At 44.6% G+C, this 20,952-nt stretch overlaps 1 long non-coding RNA gene across 1 annotated transcript in view; it reads right to left on the bottom strand.

Annotated features, from left to right (window-relative positions):
• Positions 1 to 13,121, bottom strand: part of LOC126968650 (uncharacterized) — a 24,015-nt gene extending 10,894 nt beyond the window's left edge. The window contains exon 1 of the long non-coding RNA XR_007730267.1: positions 13,007 to 13,121. This is a non-coding gene — a long non-coding RNA (uncharacterized LOC126968650). The remainder of the gene's footprint in view (positions 1 to 13,006) is intronic.
• Positions 13,122 to 20,952: the final 7,831 nt, after the last annotated feature.

Genomic DNA, 20,952 nt, shown 5'->3' with positions numbered 1-20,952 from the left:
TTACTTACTTGCTTACTTACTTACTTACTTACTCACATTCGTTTTTCGCGATTTTCAGCAAAACGGTAGGTAAGTTTTATCATAAAAGTATCTCGGACAAAAATTGTAGATCGTAAAATTATCCATTTAAAATGTATCAATACTTTTTTTTCTTACGAGCCACCGTTTCTGAGATATAACGATTCAAAAAGTTAGTTTCCACGCCACCTATGAGGTAGTGTACTTAGCGCGTTTTTATAAGTTTTTGAATAGTCAGAAATCATCTCAGAAACGGTGGCTCGTAGGAAAAAAAGTATCGGTACATTTTTTATAGATAATTTTATGATCTACACTTTTTGTCGGAGGTATTTTTATGATAAATTAATAATTAATAATTTATATTATTTAATTAAAAAAAAAAAGCGGACAGAACATGCAACTATTAGGGGACACGAATATTGGTCAAAAACTATAATGTTCTGGTTTACAAGGAACAAGAGAAGGATGGGAGGTGGGCCCACAAGAAGATCTATTGATGGAATAAGGGCCACAGCGGGAAGTACCGCCTCGGAGTGTGGCGTTCTTTTAGAGTGCGGTTTTAAATGAACTTTCTTCCACGTACTACCAAGCTGTGGAATGAGCTTCCTTCTGCGGTGTTCCCAGGGCGGTACGACATGGGTACCTTCAAAAAAAGCGCGCACACCATCCTTAAAGGCCGGCACCGCTCCTGTGATTCCTATGTTGCTGCAAGAGAATAAGGGCGGCGCTGATCACTTAAGGTGACGAGTACGGTCGTTTTTCCTCCTCTACTATAAATAGTACATTTTCAATTTTGGCTACTGACAGAGGAAAATGGTTACAGTTGGAAGCCATTGTTGAAAGAGGGACACAGACGGATTTCGAGGCAGAAGATTAGTTTAAGCATCAGTGTATATCTTAATATTATTCTAATATTAGCTTAAGGCATAATTATCATTATTATTATCTTTATATATATAATTCTTCTGTATGTGTGTTGACAGTGAACTCCTTCTAAACGGCTGTACCGATTTGGATGAATTTTTTTGAGTGTGTTCAAGTGGATTCGAGGATGGTTAAGATTCATAATTGGACTACCTTCAAAACGGCTGGACCAATTTTGATGATTTTTTGTATGTTTCAGTGAATTTGAGATTGTTTCAGATTCTCATTTCAGTCCATATATAATTCTCCTGCTCATGTGTATGTTAGTGAACACATTCTTACGGCTGGACCGAATTTTAAAATTTAAGACGTGTGTACAGGGCAACGTCTGTCGTGTCCGCTAATCTTACATATAAAATTCTCGTGTCACAATGTTAGTTACCTTACTCCTCCGAAACAGCTTTACTGATTTTTACCAAATTTTATATGCATATACAGTAGGTCTGAGAATCGGCTACTATCTATTTTTCACCACAAACATTTTTTAAATTTGTGTTAATATTTTCTTAATTTGACGACTCATATAGCCCAGTGGTTAGCCTTATGTTAAAAGTTACAACATCACAAAGTTAAAACAAGAATAATTGTTATAAATTCTAAATTTAGCTTAATTCATCAAGCGACGAATTATCTATATATAATATAGTTCCTGTTCCTGTGCATTAGAATATAGTTTTGTTTTTGTCAATTCGCTATTCGGTCCTCCATTCAAGTAAGTGAGATATTCGTCCGGGGAGACCGGCAGGGAGCGCCGCTGACGCCGATTTCGAAATCATGATAATATTATGTTATTATTATTATAATATTATGTTGGTGGTGTGTGGTTTGGCTGTTGTTTGTTTGCACACAGCTCTGCTCGGTGACGATGCGTCCTCGGACGAATCACCTGGCGTAGGGCTGAGTCTCAACAGATCGCACCACGACGCTGCTCTACCGAGCACAACACCCCGCCAGGAACGTAAGTCGTCTACAGACTATTCCGAGCCCCGACATCGAACTGAGGTAAATTCGTAACTTCGACGCCGTGGTGCACGTGTTAATACCGCTCGCACCGCTAGCTTCGCACCACCGGCCGCTCGGCCGAGTGCATGAACCAAATGTCCGAAACTGCGGTTCCTCTCGTACTGAGCAGTATTACTATCGCAACGACACGCCATCAGGAGGGTAAAACTAACCTGTCTCACGATGGTCTAAACCCAGCTCACGTTCCCTTTTGATGGGTGAACAATCCAACGCTTGGCGAATTTTGCCTCGTAATGATAGGAAGAGCCGACATCGAAAGATCAAAAAGCAACGTCGCTGTGAACGCTTGGCCGCCACAAGCCAGTTATCCCTGTGGTAACTTTTCTGAGACCTCTTGCTAAAAACTCTTTATACTAAAGGATCGATAGGCCGTGCTTTCGCAGTCCCTATGCGTACTGAACATCTGGATCGAGCCAGCTTTTGCCCTTTTGCTCCACGCGAGGTTTCTGTCCTCGCTGAGCTGGCCTTAGGACACCTGCGTTATTCGTTGACAGATGTACCGCCCCAGTCAAACTCCCCGCCTGGCAGTGTCCTCGAACCGGATCACGCGGGAGTTGTACGGCGACGAGCGTTGCCGCCACGTCGCCACTCTGCACGCTTGGAACGAACCGTACGCCCGCCGATATTATCGACCGCGCACCGCTTCCGCCCAACCGAGTAAATAATGAAACAATGAAAGTAGTGGTTTTTCAGCGACGACCGCGAAAGATCTCCCACTTATGCTACACCTCTCATGTCTCCTTCAATGCCAGACTAGAGTTAAGCTCAACAGGGTCTTCTTTCCCCGCTGATCCCTTGTCCCAAGCCCGTTGCCTTGGCTGTGGTTTCGCTAGATAGTAGATAGGGACATAACCCACCTCCTTCTCATGGTCTTACCGACCTTTCGGTCATCAAGACCTAGGTACCGACCGAAACAGCGGGAGATGTACCGGATTTGAGGTCCGGCACATTTTCTTGACTCCCTACAAGTTCTCTTTTTTAATATGCGTCCCTAGATGGCCCTCTCCCCCTTTCTGGGGGCGGCCGACCTCAGATACGGCTTCTTAGTCGCCGGGCTCTCCTTCTTCCTAATCTCCTCTTCTTCTCTTGGTCTTCCTTTCTCTGTCTTCGTCACCGTCTTGGTTTACCCCTCCATCACTCTCCTGGCACGGTACCAACTTGCGGCATATCTCATCAGCCTGGAGAAATTCTCCTCAGAGGATACCAAGTCTCCGTTATAAACTGGTCCTGGTCTTGTCCTCGTTAGATGGTCCAGCATTTCGCCTCTTGCTTCCTCGTACAAGCTACAATCCCACAGCACGTGGTCGCGGTACTCGTCCGTCGCGCCACATGGACATGTGCCGTCCCCTTTTAGCCCCAGGTCCCTAAGCTTGCTGTTGAACTGCCCATGCCCCGTCAACAGCTGCGACGTGTAATGTTCGGGATGCACCCACGACGCCAGGAGTCTTTCCCCGACACATGGGAAGAAGCGTCTGAGTTCGCCACCTCTCTCCTCGCGTTCCCTGCGCTCCTGCCACATGTTCACCACTTCGGAGTGGATGTCCTTCTTTAATGACGCGAGCTCCTGTTTAACCCTATCGCCCCTGGTCGCCTCGATCTTGCCCGCACGATAAACTTCCAGGTCTGCCGGAAGTACCCCTGCTAAAACTGGCAGTGCGGCCGTGCTCGTGGAGCGGTACGCCTTGGTGAGCAGCACCAATGACGTTTGAGTCCTGAACAACCGACTCGACACCACATGCCAAAATGCCCTGTGATAACAGGTGCTCGCCGCGTAAGTCAAGGTTGCCACGAATGTCCCTCTATACAAGAGCTTAAATGCCTTGTATCGTACGCCCCAACAGGTTGAAGATACCCTAGCCATTTTGCCGAAACACTTCGCGGCTCGCTCGCCGATATCCAAGGCGTGCTCTGCAAATGATCCCTTACCATCAATTGTGATGCCCAGTATTTTTACATTTTCTACCGCTGTGACAGATTGCCCGTTCATTCTGATGACCGGAGGTCGCCTGAGAGTTCCCTTTAAAGTTATAGACTTCGTTTTCCTGGGAGAAAAACTCAGCCGGTTTCTGACCCCCCAGTCTGTGATTTTCTCAAGCGCCACCCGGGCATTGGCCTCGATATCCGCCCTGGAGTCCGCCTCTACAAGGAGCGTCACGTCATCCGCATACGCTACCATTCCCACCCCTGTTGGCATGCTCGTTTCCAAAAGGTCGTTCAACAACACGTTCCATAAAGTCGGGCCGATCACTGAGCCCTGTGGACACCCCATAGTAGAGGTTTTCCACACTGCATCGGCTCCAAAGAACATACCTACTCGTCGGTTGACGAATTAGGAACACAGACAACGGTAGATGTTGGGTGGGCAGCCTCCCTGCTTGTACTTAAGCAGTACCATTGGCCACCACCCGTTGTCGAAAGCCCCAGATATGTCCAACGTGATCGCGTGTACGTACTTGTGTGTGCTGGTGTTCACTGTTAATTGAATAGCGTTCAATGCCGTTATCGTGGACCTCCCTTTCATAAACCCATGTTGACGGGTTGACATGCGACTGTACAGACCCGGAGTACATTCGCATATCAACTGCTCAAGCACCTTACCCAGTACTGGCAAGAGGGTGATAGGTCTATACGCCTTTGGGTCAGTCGCCTTCCCATCACCCTTTGGCAGTACTATCAAACGGCCTTCCTTCCATACATCGGGAAACACGCCTTCTTCTATACACTTACCGTACATTACAGTCATCTCGCTCGCGGCCACCTTCCACGCTGCTTTTACTATCCGAGCGGTGATCCCATCTGTACCCGGCGCCTTGTTCGGTAGGCTCCAGATAATTTGGCCGATCTGTTCCCTGGTGGGAGGGCCCACCGTTCGACCACTGGGCATGAAACCTGCCGCCAGGCGCACCTGTACATGATAGTCGGAATCAGCCGCCCTGTCGTCGTCCGGACACATCACTGCCAGTATCCCTCCCATAGCGCTGCGGATGTCAACAGCGTAGCCTTGCGCAAGCTTCAACCCATTAATGACGTTCGCGGGCGGGCGCACCCTGCCGGTAGCGGCCCGGTACGCCATGCCCCACGGATCGTCATTCCCACTGTCGGCTAATTTCGAGAAGTGGTTGGTCTCCGCTTCCCGCATAGACTTCCTATATATCGTACGTGCTCGAAGGAAGCATCCTTTGCAGATTTCTTCTGCGATTCCCGACGCAACCGGTTGTGCTCCCTACGAAGGTGATCAAGTTTTCTTGACCACCATTCGTTGACCCCGCACCCGATTTTTCCCCTTGTCTACACCTAAACACTCCCCAGCTGTACGATCGAGCGTCGAGACGAACTGCTTGCACAGTTCTTGTGCTGGCTTTCGGTAGTCCAGCCTACCTACACGCCACGAGAGTGTTGTACAAAACCGATCCCAGTCCACACTTCGATCCCGGTACCTCGTTGGCTCTCTCCCTGGCTCTAGCTCTCCCTGGTGCCGTGCGGCTGATGGGTCGTCCTTTGCGATGGAGAACGTTATGAGCTGGTGGTCGCTTGTGCTCTCTTCTTCCCTGACTTTCCAGTGTGTTAATGGGACCCCTCTGGTCGTTAATGTGACGTCGATGTTGGAGGAACTGTTAATCGTCTTGAAAGTATCCGGTTCCCCCGCCTTATTGTGCACGAGGAGCCCCCTCGAGAGTATAAAGCTCTCCATCGCTGTCCTCCTCCTGGATATCTGCGCCTCTTCCCTCGAACTGCTCACGGCGACTGTGCCAGAGCGGCGAGTGGGTATTGGTATCGGCCCCGATGACAACTTTTTTTCCCCGGAGGACTTCCAGTACGCGGTCCAAGTGGTGAGTGTGGATGTCAATGTTCTCGCTATACTGGAAGTTTGCCGATACCACGTAGATGTCGCCGCCGTCCCCCCGGAAGTGTGCTACTAGACAGTGCGATGTTGAAAGTTCCGGCAGGATCAATCCCGCTATCCTGGTGCTGTTTAGGTAGATACCTGCCTTCCCTTCGTCCGTGCACTGCAGCAGCCCCTGCAGCTGGGACCTCCCATATTGTTCTTGAACAAGAACGATATCGAGACCCAGCCTGTGGGCGATTTCCGGAAGTTCCGCCGTCGCCATTGCCGCTCCCTGGAGATTTATCTGCCCGACGTTCACATATCTGTGGTTAGCAGCCATAGTTGGTTGGTTCGTTCGGCTGCCCTCTTCTGCGCCGCTATTCTGGCCGGACAAGTTAGCGCTGCGGTCCTGTGTCGTCGCCTACCTTCCCTGCTTTGACACAGGTGGCGCACCTCTCCTTCTTCGACTTGCACTCCTTATGGCCATGCCCGACGTCACTGCACTTACTGCAAGTCTCCTTCTCTGCTTCGCAGTGCTTCATGGAGTGCCCATACCACTGGCATTTTGCGACGATCCCTCCACTTAGCACTGCATGCCAGCACTACAGTGGTGCAGGAGCCCTTTTTTGAGAGGAGGAATTACGGTTACGTATTTACGCCCCGGAACGGGGCGTTATATGTCGGACTCGAGTGTCCGCGTAAGCGGACGCCCCATACCGACTAAAACCTCCTCTGTGCTGTTAGCAGCCCTGGCTTTCACAGCGAAGTAGGACGTGGGCCGTGGAGGCCGCAAAGACTACGCAACAACTGTCGCGGGGCGTCTCCTAAGGAGACTCGAACTTCAGACCGGCTGTGTGCTTGTGGGAAGGAGAGAAAATGAAAATGAAGATGAAATGAAGATGAAAGATGGTAAGGTAAAAGGTGATAAGAACACACTCAACGGCGAGTGTGGTGATGTTTTGTGTAATGTATGTAAGTGTGTATGTATGTGTTTATGATTGTATGTATGTGTGTTTGTATGTATGTACGTAGTGTAAATGTTTGTGTGCATGTATGTTTGTGTTTGTGTCTGTTTGTGGAGTGTGTTTGTGATTGTGTAAGTGGTGTATGTCAGTCCGTCAGTCAGTCGGACTACGTACGGACTACGATTACAGGACGAGGACTAACGTCACGTCGGGTATCAAAACAATGTGTGGTGTATCTAGGGTGCGGGCCGTTGGCCATCGTCAGAGCGACGAGTGCCAGTGGTTTGCGGTGGTTGACCGTGCCTACGCCTGCGAAGGCGGTGTGTGCGTGTCTGTGTCGGTGTTTGTGTGGGTGTCGCGTTCGCGATGGTGATGTCGTCATCCGGGTCTACCGTTACGTGTCTGGGACGTCTTATTGGGTTTAGACTATGGTGAAGGGTGGTGTACCCGCATGCCTTCCTAACCAAGATGTTGGGATGGTTAGGCGCCTTGTCAAAGAAGCGTCGCGAGATCTCTTTAAAGTGTTGAGCTATCGTCGGAAGCTCTAGGTCGCGGTGAAGGTCAACGTTTCGGATGAACCACGGGGCTCCAGTTGCCATGCGCGTGAATTTATTTTGAACTACTTGCAAACGACGTAAGTAGCTCGGTCGGGTGTGCGCGAAAACGACGCTTGCGTATGACAGTATGGGCCGTACGATGGTTTTGTACAGCGTCACTTTGTGTTTGAGCGGAAGTTTGCTTCTCCCACACACAAGTGGATAAAGGCGACTGAGGACAAATCGGGCTCTATTGCATACCGTATCAATATGTTTCTTGAAGTTCATATTGCTGTTGAACGTGACTCCTAAGTATTTGTAATCCTTCACCCACGGTATGGGTGTTTCATACAATTTAATGACGTCGGTCGGTCGTTTTTTAGCGCGGATGCTATTCGCGTTACCGAAGAGTACCGCTGCACTCTTGGTGGGGTTCACTTCAATCCGCCATTTTCTGAACCAGTTGCCTAGTTCATCGACGGCGGCTTGAAGCACTTTAATGTTCCTGCTCAAGGTTGAGCGGTTCAATAGAGCGGAGCCAAAGTAGAGTGCCGTATTGTCAGCGTACTGAGCGAGCTGGACACTCGGAAACTTGGGAATGTCGCTCGTGAAGAGCGAGAAAAGAGTGGGAGAGAGGACTGAACCCTGTAGCACGCCAGAACTGATGGGTCTGGGTGAGGATAGGGTGCCCTCTACTCGATATCGGAAGGAGCGATCAGTAAGGTAGGCTCGTATGATGCGCACGAGCCTGTCTGGTACTCCCAATTGATACAGCTTGAATACTAAGGCGTTGTGCCATACCTTGTCGAATGCCTTCGCGACATCGAAAAACACGGCTGCCGTGGTAGCATGAAGTTGACGCCGTACGAAAATGTACTCGGTGAGTCGGTGAGCCTGCTGGGGACACGAGTGAGCGGTTCTGAATCCGAACTGTATGTCGGGTATCAGGTTGAGCTCCGCGATGTAATGATTAAGACGCGCGAGAATTAATCTTTCGTAAAGTTTCCCGATCGAGTTAATTAAGCGAATAGGCCTATAGCTACTCGGATTAGCTTTAGGTTTATTGGGTTTTGGGATACCGATAACAATGGAATCCTTCCATTGTTCGGGGAACGCGCTGTTAGACAATAGAATATTAAAAATGGTAACCAATAAAGTAATAAGAGTCGAGGGTAGGATTTTAAGAACCCTATTGTTTATAGTGTCGGGCCCCGGGGCCTTCTTGGAGTTAAGCTCCTTAATGATTAGCTTCACCTCTTCGTAAGAGGTGGGTTTTATTACATCGCCTGAAGGGCTCAGAGCGGAGCGACGTTCAACTTCACGATCAACTTCGTCAACGTGTGTCGGGTTGGCTGCTGCATTTGGAGAGCACTGACTCTCGAGACTATCGGCGAGGTATTCAGCCTTCTCATCGTCATCGAGCGCCGGCTGCAGTCCCGGTCTGTTCAAAGGAGGCATGACAGTGGGCGGCTCCTGTTTGAACGCGCGAGGCAGCTTCCAGAAAGCCACATGTGATGGCTTAAGGTTGCCGAGCAAGCGGTCCCAACGTTAGCCGCGGAGTTCCGCGATACGTTCCCTTACCACCCGCTGTAGGTAGCGGAGGTGGCGCCTATTCTCGACCGACGGATACCTGTCGTAAAGTCTAGTGGCTCTGTGCTTCTGTGTGAGTAAGTTCCTGACCTCTGGAGGCAGGTTTAGGCGATGCGGTTGCATCGTCGGAACCTGCCTGGAGCAGGCCTTGATCCTATTCTGTATATGTGACGTCACATGAGAGATAGCACTGTGAGCCGTGTCGACCGAGTCGATGACGTCCGGTATAAGGTCAAGGTCGTCAGACTTGATAGACTCGAGATCCTTTTCCAGCCGTTGCCAGTCGGTCAATGTTTTCGTCGGTGGTTGAAAGTTAACCGGTGGGCCTAGATTTAGGACGACGAGTCGGTGGTCTGACTCTAATTCGTGAAAAACCTCGATTGAATTTACATTGAGCGTTACGTTCTTAAGTAACGCAACGTCTAGAATGTCGGGTCGGTGCGCGACGTTATCCGGATAATGTGTTGGTTCGTCGGGTGCTATTACTGAAAAGTTCAGCGTATCTGTCAGCGAATCTAATAAGATTCCGTTTCTATTTGTGGCTCTACTGTTCCAGCTGGAGTGTTTGGCGTTAAGATCGCCACCCACTATGACTGCAGCCCCGTGGCCGAGTAATGCTTCTATATCTGTGTATAATACTTTTTTGTTGGGCGGAAGATAAGCTGAAATAACAGTGATCGGCTGGTGATTCGCCATACTGACCCGGATGGCAGAGGCCTCGATGTTAGTGAGAACCGGAGGATCTATAGGTATACAGTGTAGAGACCTTTTAAAATAAATGAGGGTGCCGCCCATACGGGTGGTGCGATCATTCCTGACTAAGTTATAATTAGCGATACGCGGATCGCGTATACGTGGTTTTAGAAATGTCTCTTGCACTAAGAATAGGTCTAATTGATGTTCGTGAGCGAACTCCTTCACCAAGTCTAGTTGAGGCTTAAGGCCTTGGGCATTAAAATACGCTATACGGAGCGTATGTGGTTTAACCCGTCCGCTTACGTAATTAGGCATCGCGAATGTTTTTATACTTTCGCCCTATATCGGTGAGGGCACGGAATATTTTGCCGTTGTCTGCCATAACTTGCAGGAGCGACGGCGGGTCGTCCCGGACAGCCTCGAGCCTGCTGGCCAGGGCTATGATTTCATCTATGTCGAACAGCTCTGACAGTTCGAACATGAAGGCAAAAGTGCTGCCGCCTTGGTTACCTGTTGCCGCGGACGTGGGCGCCGGTGGCCGCGGTCGCGGGACCGACGCCGCCGGGCGGGACGCTAGCGGTGGCCGGAGGGGCGCGGGGGCCGCGAGAGTGGCCTCTGTGGCAGCGTTGGCAGCCGGAGGAGACCTCGCCCAGGCGTTTACCTTCGGAGGCGGCGCAGGTTTGAAGGTCGGAGTGAACTCCACCTTCTCTGCTCTGCCTTGCGGCTGGCGGCGCCCTGGGTGACGCTTGTGTTTGGGTGCCTTGGGACACCCGCGATAGCTCGCGGGGTGCCCCTTCCCCCCGCACAAGACGCAGGCCGGGGGCTCCGCGCATTGCGCTGTTCGAAGGCACTCCGGCGTGCCGTGTTTGCCGAGGCACTTCACACACCTCGGGGTGTGTTCGCAGTTGCGTGCCGAGTGCCCGTATAACTGGCATCTGTGACACTGACCAGGCCCCCCGCGGTTGCGAGGAGCTTCGGCCCGGATGCCCTGAAGGGAGCAAACCGATTTTATGTTAAAAATTTCCTTTCCCTCTTGCGTGAGGTCGAGGATGACGAGAACCATGTTAAATGGTTGTTTGTTGGTGGTTCCGCGCATACGGTGCACCTCGTGTGCAGGGTAACCCTGCTCTTTGAGGTCCGACAGAATGTCGGCCTCGTCTAACTCTCTGGGGACGTTGTTAATAACGACCCTCAGACGCTTCTCCTCAGGCAGGGCGTACGTGTGGAAACCCACACTCAGCTCTCTAAGAAGGGATGTCAAGGCGCGGTGGTCCGCTACCTCTTTGGTCTCTTATTTGATGAGAGATTGGTATGCCCTCGCCTGGAAGGAGAGCGTCTTCGGGATCCTATTTTTGATAACCAACCAGCGGCCTCGGTCTCCTATAAAAATAGGAGGCGGGCGCTTGGTCGGAGGCGGTACGCGGGCTTTAGTGGGCGCGGGCGCGGGCGCGAGATTGGAGCCAGTCGTGGCCGTGGCTTTCTTGGCGGGTGTGCCATCAAGAGAAGGCGATTCGCGACCGCGCTTCTTCTTGCGACTGACGGTGATGAAGCCGTCAGCATCTGACGCGACACTCTCCGCTCTCGACGGTAGAGCGGTTTCCTGCTGGGCCGGTGAAGCCCCGGAAGCCTGAGGGGCTTCCGTGCGGTCAGGACTGACCGCGGGGACCTTAGGGGTCGCCTGCGCGTCAAAGTACGCCTGAAGGACAGGCGGACGGGCTGATCGGGTGATCACTTTCCTTGGTTTGACCGAAGCTACGGAGCTTGCGTCGGAGTCATTACCTAGTTCCATTTCGGATTCCCCGTCGCAACTCGAAACGTCAGACGATGAGTTATATTTGTTGGATTTCGCTTTGATAGCGGCATCCACTGTCTCCTTGATTGTTACTTTCATTAGCGGAGCGATCTTCTCCGAAAATAACGTATCTAAGAGAGCGCTGAAGAAGCCCTCGTCGGGAACCATTGGTGATGCCATGGTTGTCATATTTATTAACTAGGTTGGGCGGGCAACAACCCCCGCTGCCCGGGTCAGGCAGAGGGGGAATATAATAATTAAGTGGACAACTATAGTTAAGTTGTACACTTGCACATTAATAAATAATATTAATAATAATAAAATATGCAAAAATTAAAAGAAATTAATAATAATAATTAAGCCTAAGACTTAGCTTTGCTGGATGTAGACTGGCTGGGCCGGAACCCCGATGCACGCTGTGCAGGCCCCCGCGGAGAAGACAAATACGGCACGAACTGCAACTCACAAACACACACGATTAGCGTGCAAAATCGCGAAACACAGCACAGGTGCTGACTAACACGATCGTAAAACCGGGTAATTAACACAGATAATAACTAAGCTACGTTCCGCGAAGGAACGTAACAGGTGCGAGACTCAAAGAGTCCCGAACAATAGCGCGCGATAACAATAGCTAGCCCAGGTGGCCTGAGCAGATTGTGTGATAACGCAGGTAATAAAAATATTCGAAGGAGGACAGATAACGCGGCACGTGTGCTCGCGTTGCCTGCTTGAATCGAACTCCTTTGTCTTCTTATAGTAGGCCACCTTGGGAAAGCCTTCTTTGGGGGCCACATCGTTGAAATTCTGAGTGCGGAAACCTTGTTACGACTTTTACTTCCTCTAAATGATTAAGTTTGGTCAACTTCCCAGCAACGCCGACGGCCGCGAAGCCACCGCGTGTCGGTCCGAAGACCTCACTAAATCATTCAATCGGTAGTAGCGACGGGCGGTGTGTACAAAGGGCAGGGACGTAATCAACGCGAGCTTATGACTCGCGCTTACTAGGAATTCCTCGTTTATGGGGGATAATTGCAAACCCCAATCCCCAGCACGAAGGAGTTTCAACGGGTTGCCCGGGCCTCTAGGCCAGGGAGAACATGTTGATTCCTTCAGTGTAGCGCGCGTGCGGCCCAGGACATCTTAGGGCATCACAGACCTGTAATTGCTCAATCTCGTGCGGCTGGAAGCCGCCGGTCCCTCTAAGAAGAATTTTAATACGCCGCCAGTGAGTTGCGCGACCCTGAAGCCGCGCACACCTAAATGCCGACGCCTATTTAGCAGGCTAGAGTCTCGTTCGTTACCGGAATTAACCAGACGAATCGCTCCACCAACTAAGAATGGCCATGCACCACCACCCAACCGAATCAATAAAGAGCTGTTAATCTGTCAATCCTTCCGGTGTCCGGGCCTGGTGAGATTTCCCGTGTTGAGTCAAATTAAGCCGCAGGCTCCACTCCTGGTGGTGCCCTTCCGTCAATTCCTTTCAGTTTCAGCTTTGCAACCATACTCCCCCCGGAGTCCAAAATCTTTGGTTTCCCGGAAGCTGCCCGCCGAGCCATTGTAGTAACGTCGGTGGATCGCTAGATGACATATTTACGGTTAGAGCTAGGGCGGTATCTAATCGCCTTCGAACCTCTAACTTTCGTTCTTGATTGATGAAAACACCTTTGGCAAATGCTTTCGCTGATGTTCGTCTTGCGACGATCCAAGAATTTCACCTCTAACGTCGCAATACGAATGCCCCCAGTTAACCAACAAAATAGAACCGAGATCATATTCTATTATTCCATGCACGAAATATTCAAGCGGCATTTTGAGCCCGCTTTGAGCATTCTAATTTGTTCAAAGTAAAATTGTCGGCCCATCTCGACACTCACTGAAGAGCACCGCGATAGGATTTTAATATTGAACCGGCGTTTTATCGCCGGCTCACCGACGATATGCTCCGCAGACGTGTCAGTATCACCGCGGATGCGATGCACCGACAGCGCGGCGCACAAATGCAACTACGAGGTTTTTAACCGCAACAATTTTAGTATACGCTATTGGAGCTGGAATTACCGCGGCTGCTGGCACCAGACTTGCCCTCCAATTGTTCCTCGTTAAAATATTTAAAGTGTACTCATTCCGATTACGAGGCCTCGTAAGAGTCCCGTATCGTTATTTTTCGTCACTACCTCCCCGTGCCGGGAGTGGGTAAGTTGCGCGCCTGCTGCCTTCCTTGGATGTGGTAGCCGTTTCTCAGGCTCCCTGCGGAATTGAACCCTGATTCCCCGTTACCCGTGACAACCATGGTAGTCGCAGAAACTACCATCGAAAGTTGATAAGGCAGACATTTGAAAGATGCGTCGCCGGTACTGGACCATGCGATCGGCAAAAGTTATCCAGATTCATCAAAATTAACGACTTCGGACGCGAGGCCCTCCGTCGATTGGTTTTGATCTAATAAAAGCACTCATCCCATCACTGGTCAGAGCTCTGATTGCATGTATTAGCTCTAGAATTACCATCCTCATCTTAACGAAATTCTTATTAATAACTATTTAAAACAAATATGTCAACAATATCCAAATTGTAAATATTTGAATTCAAATGTAAATTATACTGGATATTATAATGCTAAAAATAATTATATTAATAAAGTTTGCAACAACATCAGCAACGAATGAGAAAGTCAGCATTATAAACAGGAATTTTTGGTATGCAAGGATTGGTTAAATAAACTAAAATACAAAAATAGAAGCGTTAGAATCCAAAAAGAAATGTCTACACAAGTTGATAAAACGATATTGTCAGTTAAAAACTATTGTAATAAAGCGACTCAAACAACTAATCTAGAAAATAATACACAAGCAAATTTTTTTCAACCATAAACCATGTAAGGAAATGTATCTCTTGCACCAAAACATTGCTGGAGTTTTAAATAAGCTAGAATGGATTGAGCTAGCGTTGTCTGAAATAGAAGTAGATATAAGTATCATTTGTCTTACTGAAACTTTTATAAAAAGAGGAGAAGAAACTAATCTCATACTGCAAAATTATGATGTCGGTTCGACGTTTTGTAGATTGAATGAAAGACGAAGAGGTAGTTGTATTTTATTGGAGAAATCTCTAGATTATAAGATTCTCGATCAGTGTACTGAATACTCAACCGAAAAAATATTTGAGTGTTGTGCTGTTGAAGTAAGAGCGATAAATTGCTACATTGTTTGTATATACAGGACACTAAACTCAAATATTACTTTATTTTTTGAAAAATTAAAACTACTTCTCCATAAATTAACCATCAATAATAATAAAAAGATTATATTAGCCGGAGACTTTAACATTGATATATTAAAAGAAAATCAGATATCAAAATTATTTCAAAATCTATTAAGTAATTTCAATATTAATATAAATATAACGGAACCAACTCGACAACAAGCATGTCTAGATATAATAGCGACAAATATTCCTACAGCAGAAGGCAAAGTAATTAAACTTTTTCTGTCGGATCATGAATCATACCAACTAGTAAGTTTACCGAAAATATTTATAAATAAACCGAAAAATTGGTCTATAAAAATTAGGGATTATTGTCAAGAGAATATACATAAATTTAATATGTACTTACAATCTCTAAATTGGATCGATGTATTAAATGAGTCAAATGCCAATACAGCCTTCAAAAATTATCATGATTTTTTCTGCCTGTTATACGATCTTTGCTTTCCCATATATAATAAGAAAATGTCTAATTATGTTGGCAATAATAAATGGATATCAAAAGGTATTAAGGTAGCTTGTATTAAGAAAAGACAGTTGAGATTTAATCACTACAAATCAGTCTCGTGAAAGTAAGATAAAGTTTAAAAAATACAGCAAAATATTACGGTCTTGTATTGACTGCTCTAAGAGACAAAAATAATCAATATATACAAAACTCAAAAAATAAAACTAAAGCTACATGGGATATAATAAAGAAAAAAGGTAGTCATAATAATATGATAGCTAAAAATTGTATTGACCTAATTCATTATAACGACGTTGATATAACAAATCCATTAGACATTGCAAAAACATTTAATAATTCCTTTATTGATTTGACTAAAAATTGTAATCATAATTGGAATAATCAATATAAATACAAAATAAATTCAATCAATAATAGTATATTTCTCTCTCCATGTTCCGAAAACGAAGTAATAAAGATAATAAATTCTCTTAAAAATACAAAGGCAACAGGTTATGATTCCATATCTACACATATACTCAAACACTGCAAGCACAATATCTCTCATATTTGGACCTATTTAATTAATATATCCTTTTCACAGGGTGTCCTTCCAGAAAGCTTAAAGTTATCTGTTATTAAGCCTTTACTCAAAAAGGGTACTAAAACCGATATCAATAATTATCGGCCAATTACTCTTATATCTATTTTCTCAAAGATAATGGAAAAAACAATGTATGTAAGAATAATGCATTTTCTAAATAAGCATAATATTATAAAAAAAGAACAAACTGGATTTCAAGCTAACAAATCAACTACTTTGGCTGCTTATTACTTAATAGAAGAATTAACTACATGTATTAACAAGAAAGTACCTGTAATATCAACCTTTTTTGATATGTCAAAAGCATTCGATTTTGTTGATCATCATATCTTAATATATAAATGTGAAAAATATGGTATAAGAGGCCCTGCTCTAAAATGGATTGAAAGTTATTTAGCCGATAGACAACAAATTGTAGAAATAAATAACATAATGAGAAACTGGAGATGACTACATACAAGTCACCCTATTTAATTAGTAAATTTGGAGTTCCTCAAGGAAGTCTTATGGGACCCTTAGTGTTTTTAATTTATTTGAATGATTTACCCGATGTGGTTGACTATAACTGTGTATTATTTGCAGATGACATATCCATAATTATTCCTGACGAGCATAAAGCGATAAATAATTATAATATGACTATTAATAAAAATTTAGAAACTATATTGACATGGTTTAATGAGAATAATTTATTCGCTAGTATGACAAAAACTAAATATATACAATTTTCTAATTATAAAACAATACATAAATCTCTAAATATAACACACAGTGACCAAACGATTAAAGAAACAAACAGAATAAAATTTTTAGGCCTTATATTAGATTGCAATTGTAACTGGAAAGCTCAATGTGATACAGTGGCAGGCAAAATAAATAAGTTCGTTTTCGCTTTAAGAAGGCTCAGACAAACTGTATCCTTTAATGCTGCACTTACTGCATACCACGGTTATATTGCATCAGTTTTACGGTACGGGTTAATATTATGGGGAAACTCCACTAATATTTCAAATGTTTTTCTGGCACAAAAAAAATGTATAAGAGCTTTATGCAATGTCAGTCCTCTAGAATCGTGTAGACCATTATTCAAAAAGCACCGTCTGTTAACGCTTACTGGTCTATATATATATTAGAAATTTGTATGTTCATTAAAAAACATGGTGAACTTTTTAAACCAGCAAAGGACTATTCCATATTAGGATTAAGAGATCCAACTCGCCTTCTGATGCCATACTGTAGAACAGCGCTTCATCAAAATAACGCAAATGTTATGTGTATTAGGGTATTTAACCACCTTCCAAAGAATATTAGAGAGATGCCTAAAACATTAATGCATAAAAAATTAAAATTATGGCTAATTGATAAATGCTTTTATAGTTTAAAATAATTCCTTAGCCAAAAATAATAGTATTCAAATGTAATTTTTGAGAGGTACCTACAAACTAATGTTTATTTTATATTATATCATTGAATTAAAGCTATGTAATGTGTATTAAGAACGTATAAGTATAAATTAAATATGATATTCCAATATTGACAATCAAATATTTGTATGCCGATATATAGGCGAATTGTGCTGTACACCAATTAATTGTTAACAACTATGTTACCACGATTCATACAAATAAATCATTTCATTTCACAGTTATCCAAGTAACTGAGTGTTAGAATCATTTTACGTTCTTTCGCTTAACATCCAACAGATGGCGTTGTCCATATACATTGTAACATTAAAACACGCAAACATTTGTCAAAGCATTATATCTGAGTATGTATGGTACAGGTTGGTTGGTTAGTTCTGGAATAGCATTGAATAAATAGTGTCAAGTTAAAGTGAGTGTGTTTCTCTATCATAGTCCTACTGTGCAAGTTAAACATGGTGCCGAAACCCCGGAAAATCGAGTGAATAGAGAAAGTGATCAGTGACATAGGATTGTTGGACTGGTAAACCGTGAGTTATTAACTGTTTGTTATTTCGTTGTTTTAGACTTTGTACTTTTATTCTTAACTCATAGTTCAAAGTCTTAGTAAATTCTGTGTAAACAATCAAAATAGTTGTGTTTCTAGTTGTGATATCAATATTAATTCAAGATGGCAAAGATTCTTAATCAAGATGAACTTTTAAAATTACTAAATAAAGCTTACACAAATTATTGCAAGTCCCCAAAGTCAAGAATAACTACATCTTATATAGAAACTAGAACCGAGTCGCTTAATACATTATGGAATAAATTTCAAATTAATCATGATATATTAGTTAGCAGTAACAACAAAGATGCCCAAGCAAAATTGGCCTATTTTACTGAAGATAGGTATGAGCAATTTGAAGAAGTTTATACAGAATACATGATTAAAATGAAGGATGATTTAAAGGGTTTGACTTCAACATCTACAACTTCAAAACATGAACTAACATCTTCTAATGCAATGTTATCTCCTCAGTGTGAAGTTCGATTGCCACAAATTAATTTACCTCAATTTAGTAGTGGATATGAAGAGTGGCAGTCCTTCCACGATATGTTTGTGTCACTAATTCACAATAATGAACGTTTAAGTCCGGTGCAAAAGATGCACTATCTTAAGAGCTGTCTTCGTGGCGAAGCGGAGAATGTGTTAAAGAATCTTTCCATCACAGATACTAATTACAATGAAGCTTGGCTTCAACTCATTAAGCGTTACAATAACAAAAGATTCAATACGAATGAAGTTTTAAAGAAACTCTTTGCTAAAAGGACGAGTAATGGGGAGTCATCGACAGCTATTAAGCAGCTCTTGGACACAACATCAGCCTGTTTGAAATCATTGGAAAATCTAAACGTTGACACAAAATCATGGGATGCTGTCATCATTTATTTGGTAGTCAATAAGCTAGACCAGGAGTCAAGAAAACAATGGGAGCTTCACTTAAGTCAAATGAGTGGAGACGAGCTGCCATCATGGGACCAGCTTAAGACATTCCTAGAGACCAGATTCAGGATGATAGAGATGTTAGAAGGATCGAAGCCAAATACAAAGTCAAAGGCTTTTCATGCTATAGAAAAGAAAAGTAAAAATAAATGCATAATGTGCGATGGCGAACATTACCTTTATCAATGCAAGAAATTTATAATCTCTTTAGCAAAGGATCGAGCGGAGTATGTAAAGAAGGTTTATGCTTTAATTGTCTTGCGCCGAACCATGCAGTTAAGATATGCCATCAGTCGACTAGCTGCAGACGATGCGGCCGACGTCACCATTCACTGTTGCATTTAGAGAGAGATCAAGAAAAAGAAAAGACGCAGGAAACTAGGACAGAAGAACCACACACTCAACCTATCGATAATAAAAATATTGTATCACTCTTTTCTAAAGAGTTATCACCCTCTGAAGTGTTGTTAGCAACTGCAGTGGTTAGAGCTAAGTCAGTAAATGGAGTCACACATGTAATTAGAGCGTTAGTCGATCAGGGATCACAAGCTTCTTTTATCACGGAAGACACAGTTCAGTTACTGGGACTTAAACGCAAACCAATTAATGGTTTGGTATCTGGAGTGGGAGATGGTCACACATGAATTAAGTATATGGTATCTTTGCGTATCGAATCACGCCTTCCCCCAGTTAAATCAATCTCAGTAAATGCTTATGTGTTAGGTTCGATTACATCGATGCTTCCTTCGAAAGTTGTTTATTCAACTGATTGGCTCGAGTTAGAAAAGTTACCCTTAGCTGATCCAGAATTCACATCACCGACTAAAATCGATATTTTGCTTGGAGCTGAAATACACAGCAAGATATTAAAGAGTGGCGTAATGAAAAATCCGTCGAGAAATTTGATCGCTCAAAACACAGTGCTCGGTTGGATAATATCCGGTGAAGTTTCGTCAATTTCAGCAATGAGAGTTATAAGCACACATACACAAATCCGAGAAGATGATTTGTTGAAGAAATTCTGGGAATTAGAGAAAGAACCAGACATGCATCAAAAAACATTTACAGAAGAAGAAATGAGATGCGAAGAGATATTTAATTCAACAACTAAGAGAAACGAGGATGGTAGATATGTAGTGAAATTGCCGTTCAACTCTGATAACCCTGAATGTCAATACGGTAAGACAATACAAATAGCAAAAGATCGTTTTATGTCCCTAGAGAAGAAATTATCAAAGAAGCAGAAGCTAGGCGAAGAATATGCTAAGGTTATAGACGAATATAAAGTCTTAAATCACATGAAACCTGTTCCCAAAAAAGAAATTTACAACCCTAAAGCGGTGTATCTCCCACACCACGCTGTAGTGCGGGAGGACAAGGATACGACTAAGGTACGTGTGGTATTTGACGCGTCATGCAAGGGCGTGAACGATGTATCACTCAACGACAACCGTCTTGTTGGACCTAAGTTACAGCAAGATTTACAACATCTCCTGTTACGTTGGCGTACACATCGTATTTGTATTATAGCTGATTTAGTGAAAATGTACCGGCAAGTTTGCGTCAGTGAGCAAGACATAGACTATCAGCGTATCCTGTGGAGGCCTAACGTGGACGACCCGTTCGAGCATTACCAGCTACTGACTCTAACGTTCGGGACAGCTTGTGCACCGTATTTAGCCGTCAAGGTTTTACATCGACTGGCAGAAGATGAGAAACTGCAATACCCGATTGGATCACGAACTACAAAGAACGATTTATATGTTGATGATCTGATGACGGGTTGCGAGAACGAGACGGAAGCTACTCATATTTATGAAGAATTGAGCAAACTGATGAAATCCAGGAGGTTTCCAATTTCAGAAGTGGAGCAGTAACTCGAGCGCTTTTTTTAATTATATCGGACAAGACAAAACGGGAGACAATGAAACAGTCAGCATTAAAATGGACAAAACACTTAAGATTTTAGGAATCACTTGGAATAGAACTGATGACACTTTCGAATATGAGATAAAATTGCCCCTAATAGTCATGCCAGTCACGAAGCGTAAGGTTCTTTCTGACATTTCGATGTTATTTGATCCGCTAAGATGGGTAGCTCCTACGATTACGACAAGAAAGGTTTTTATACAAAAACTTTGGCTAGCCGCAATTGAATGGGATCAGGAACTCCCGGAACATTTACTAAAGGACTGGCTGACATATCGCCAAGAGCTCTACACGCTTTCACAATTCAGCATTCCAAGATGGATCGGAAGTAGCAACAGCGACCAGCGTCTTGAACTTCAAGGCTTTTGTGACGCTTCTAACGTGGCTTACGCTGCCGTCGTATATACACGGGTGATAGCTGATA

This window comes from Leptidea sinapis, chromosome 16 (genome assembly GCF_905404315.1).
Source record: "Leptidea sinapis chromosome 16, ilLepSina1.1, whole genome shotgun sequence".
Classification (NCBI taxonomy): Eukaryota; Metazoa; Arthropoda; class Insecta; order Lepidoptera; family Pieridae; genus Leptidea; species Leptidea sinapis.
Note: the sequence above shows the minus strand (reverse complement) of the source record. Positions and strands in the feature narration are given on the sequence as shown.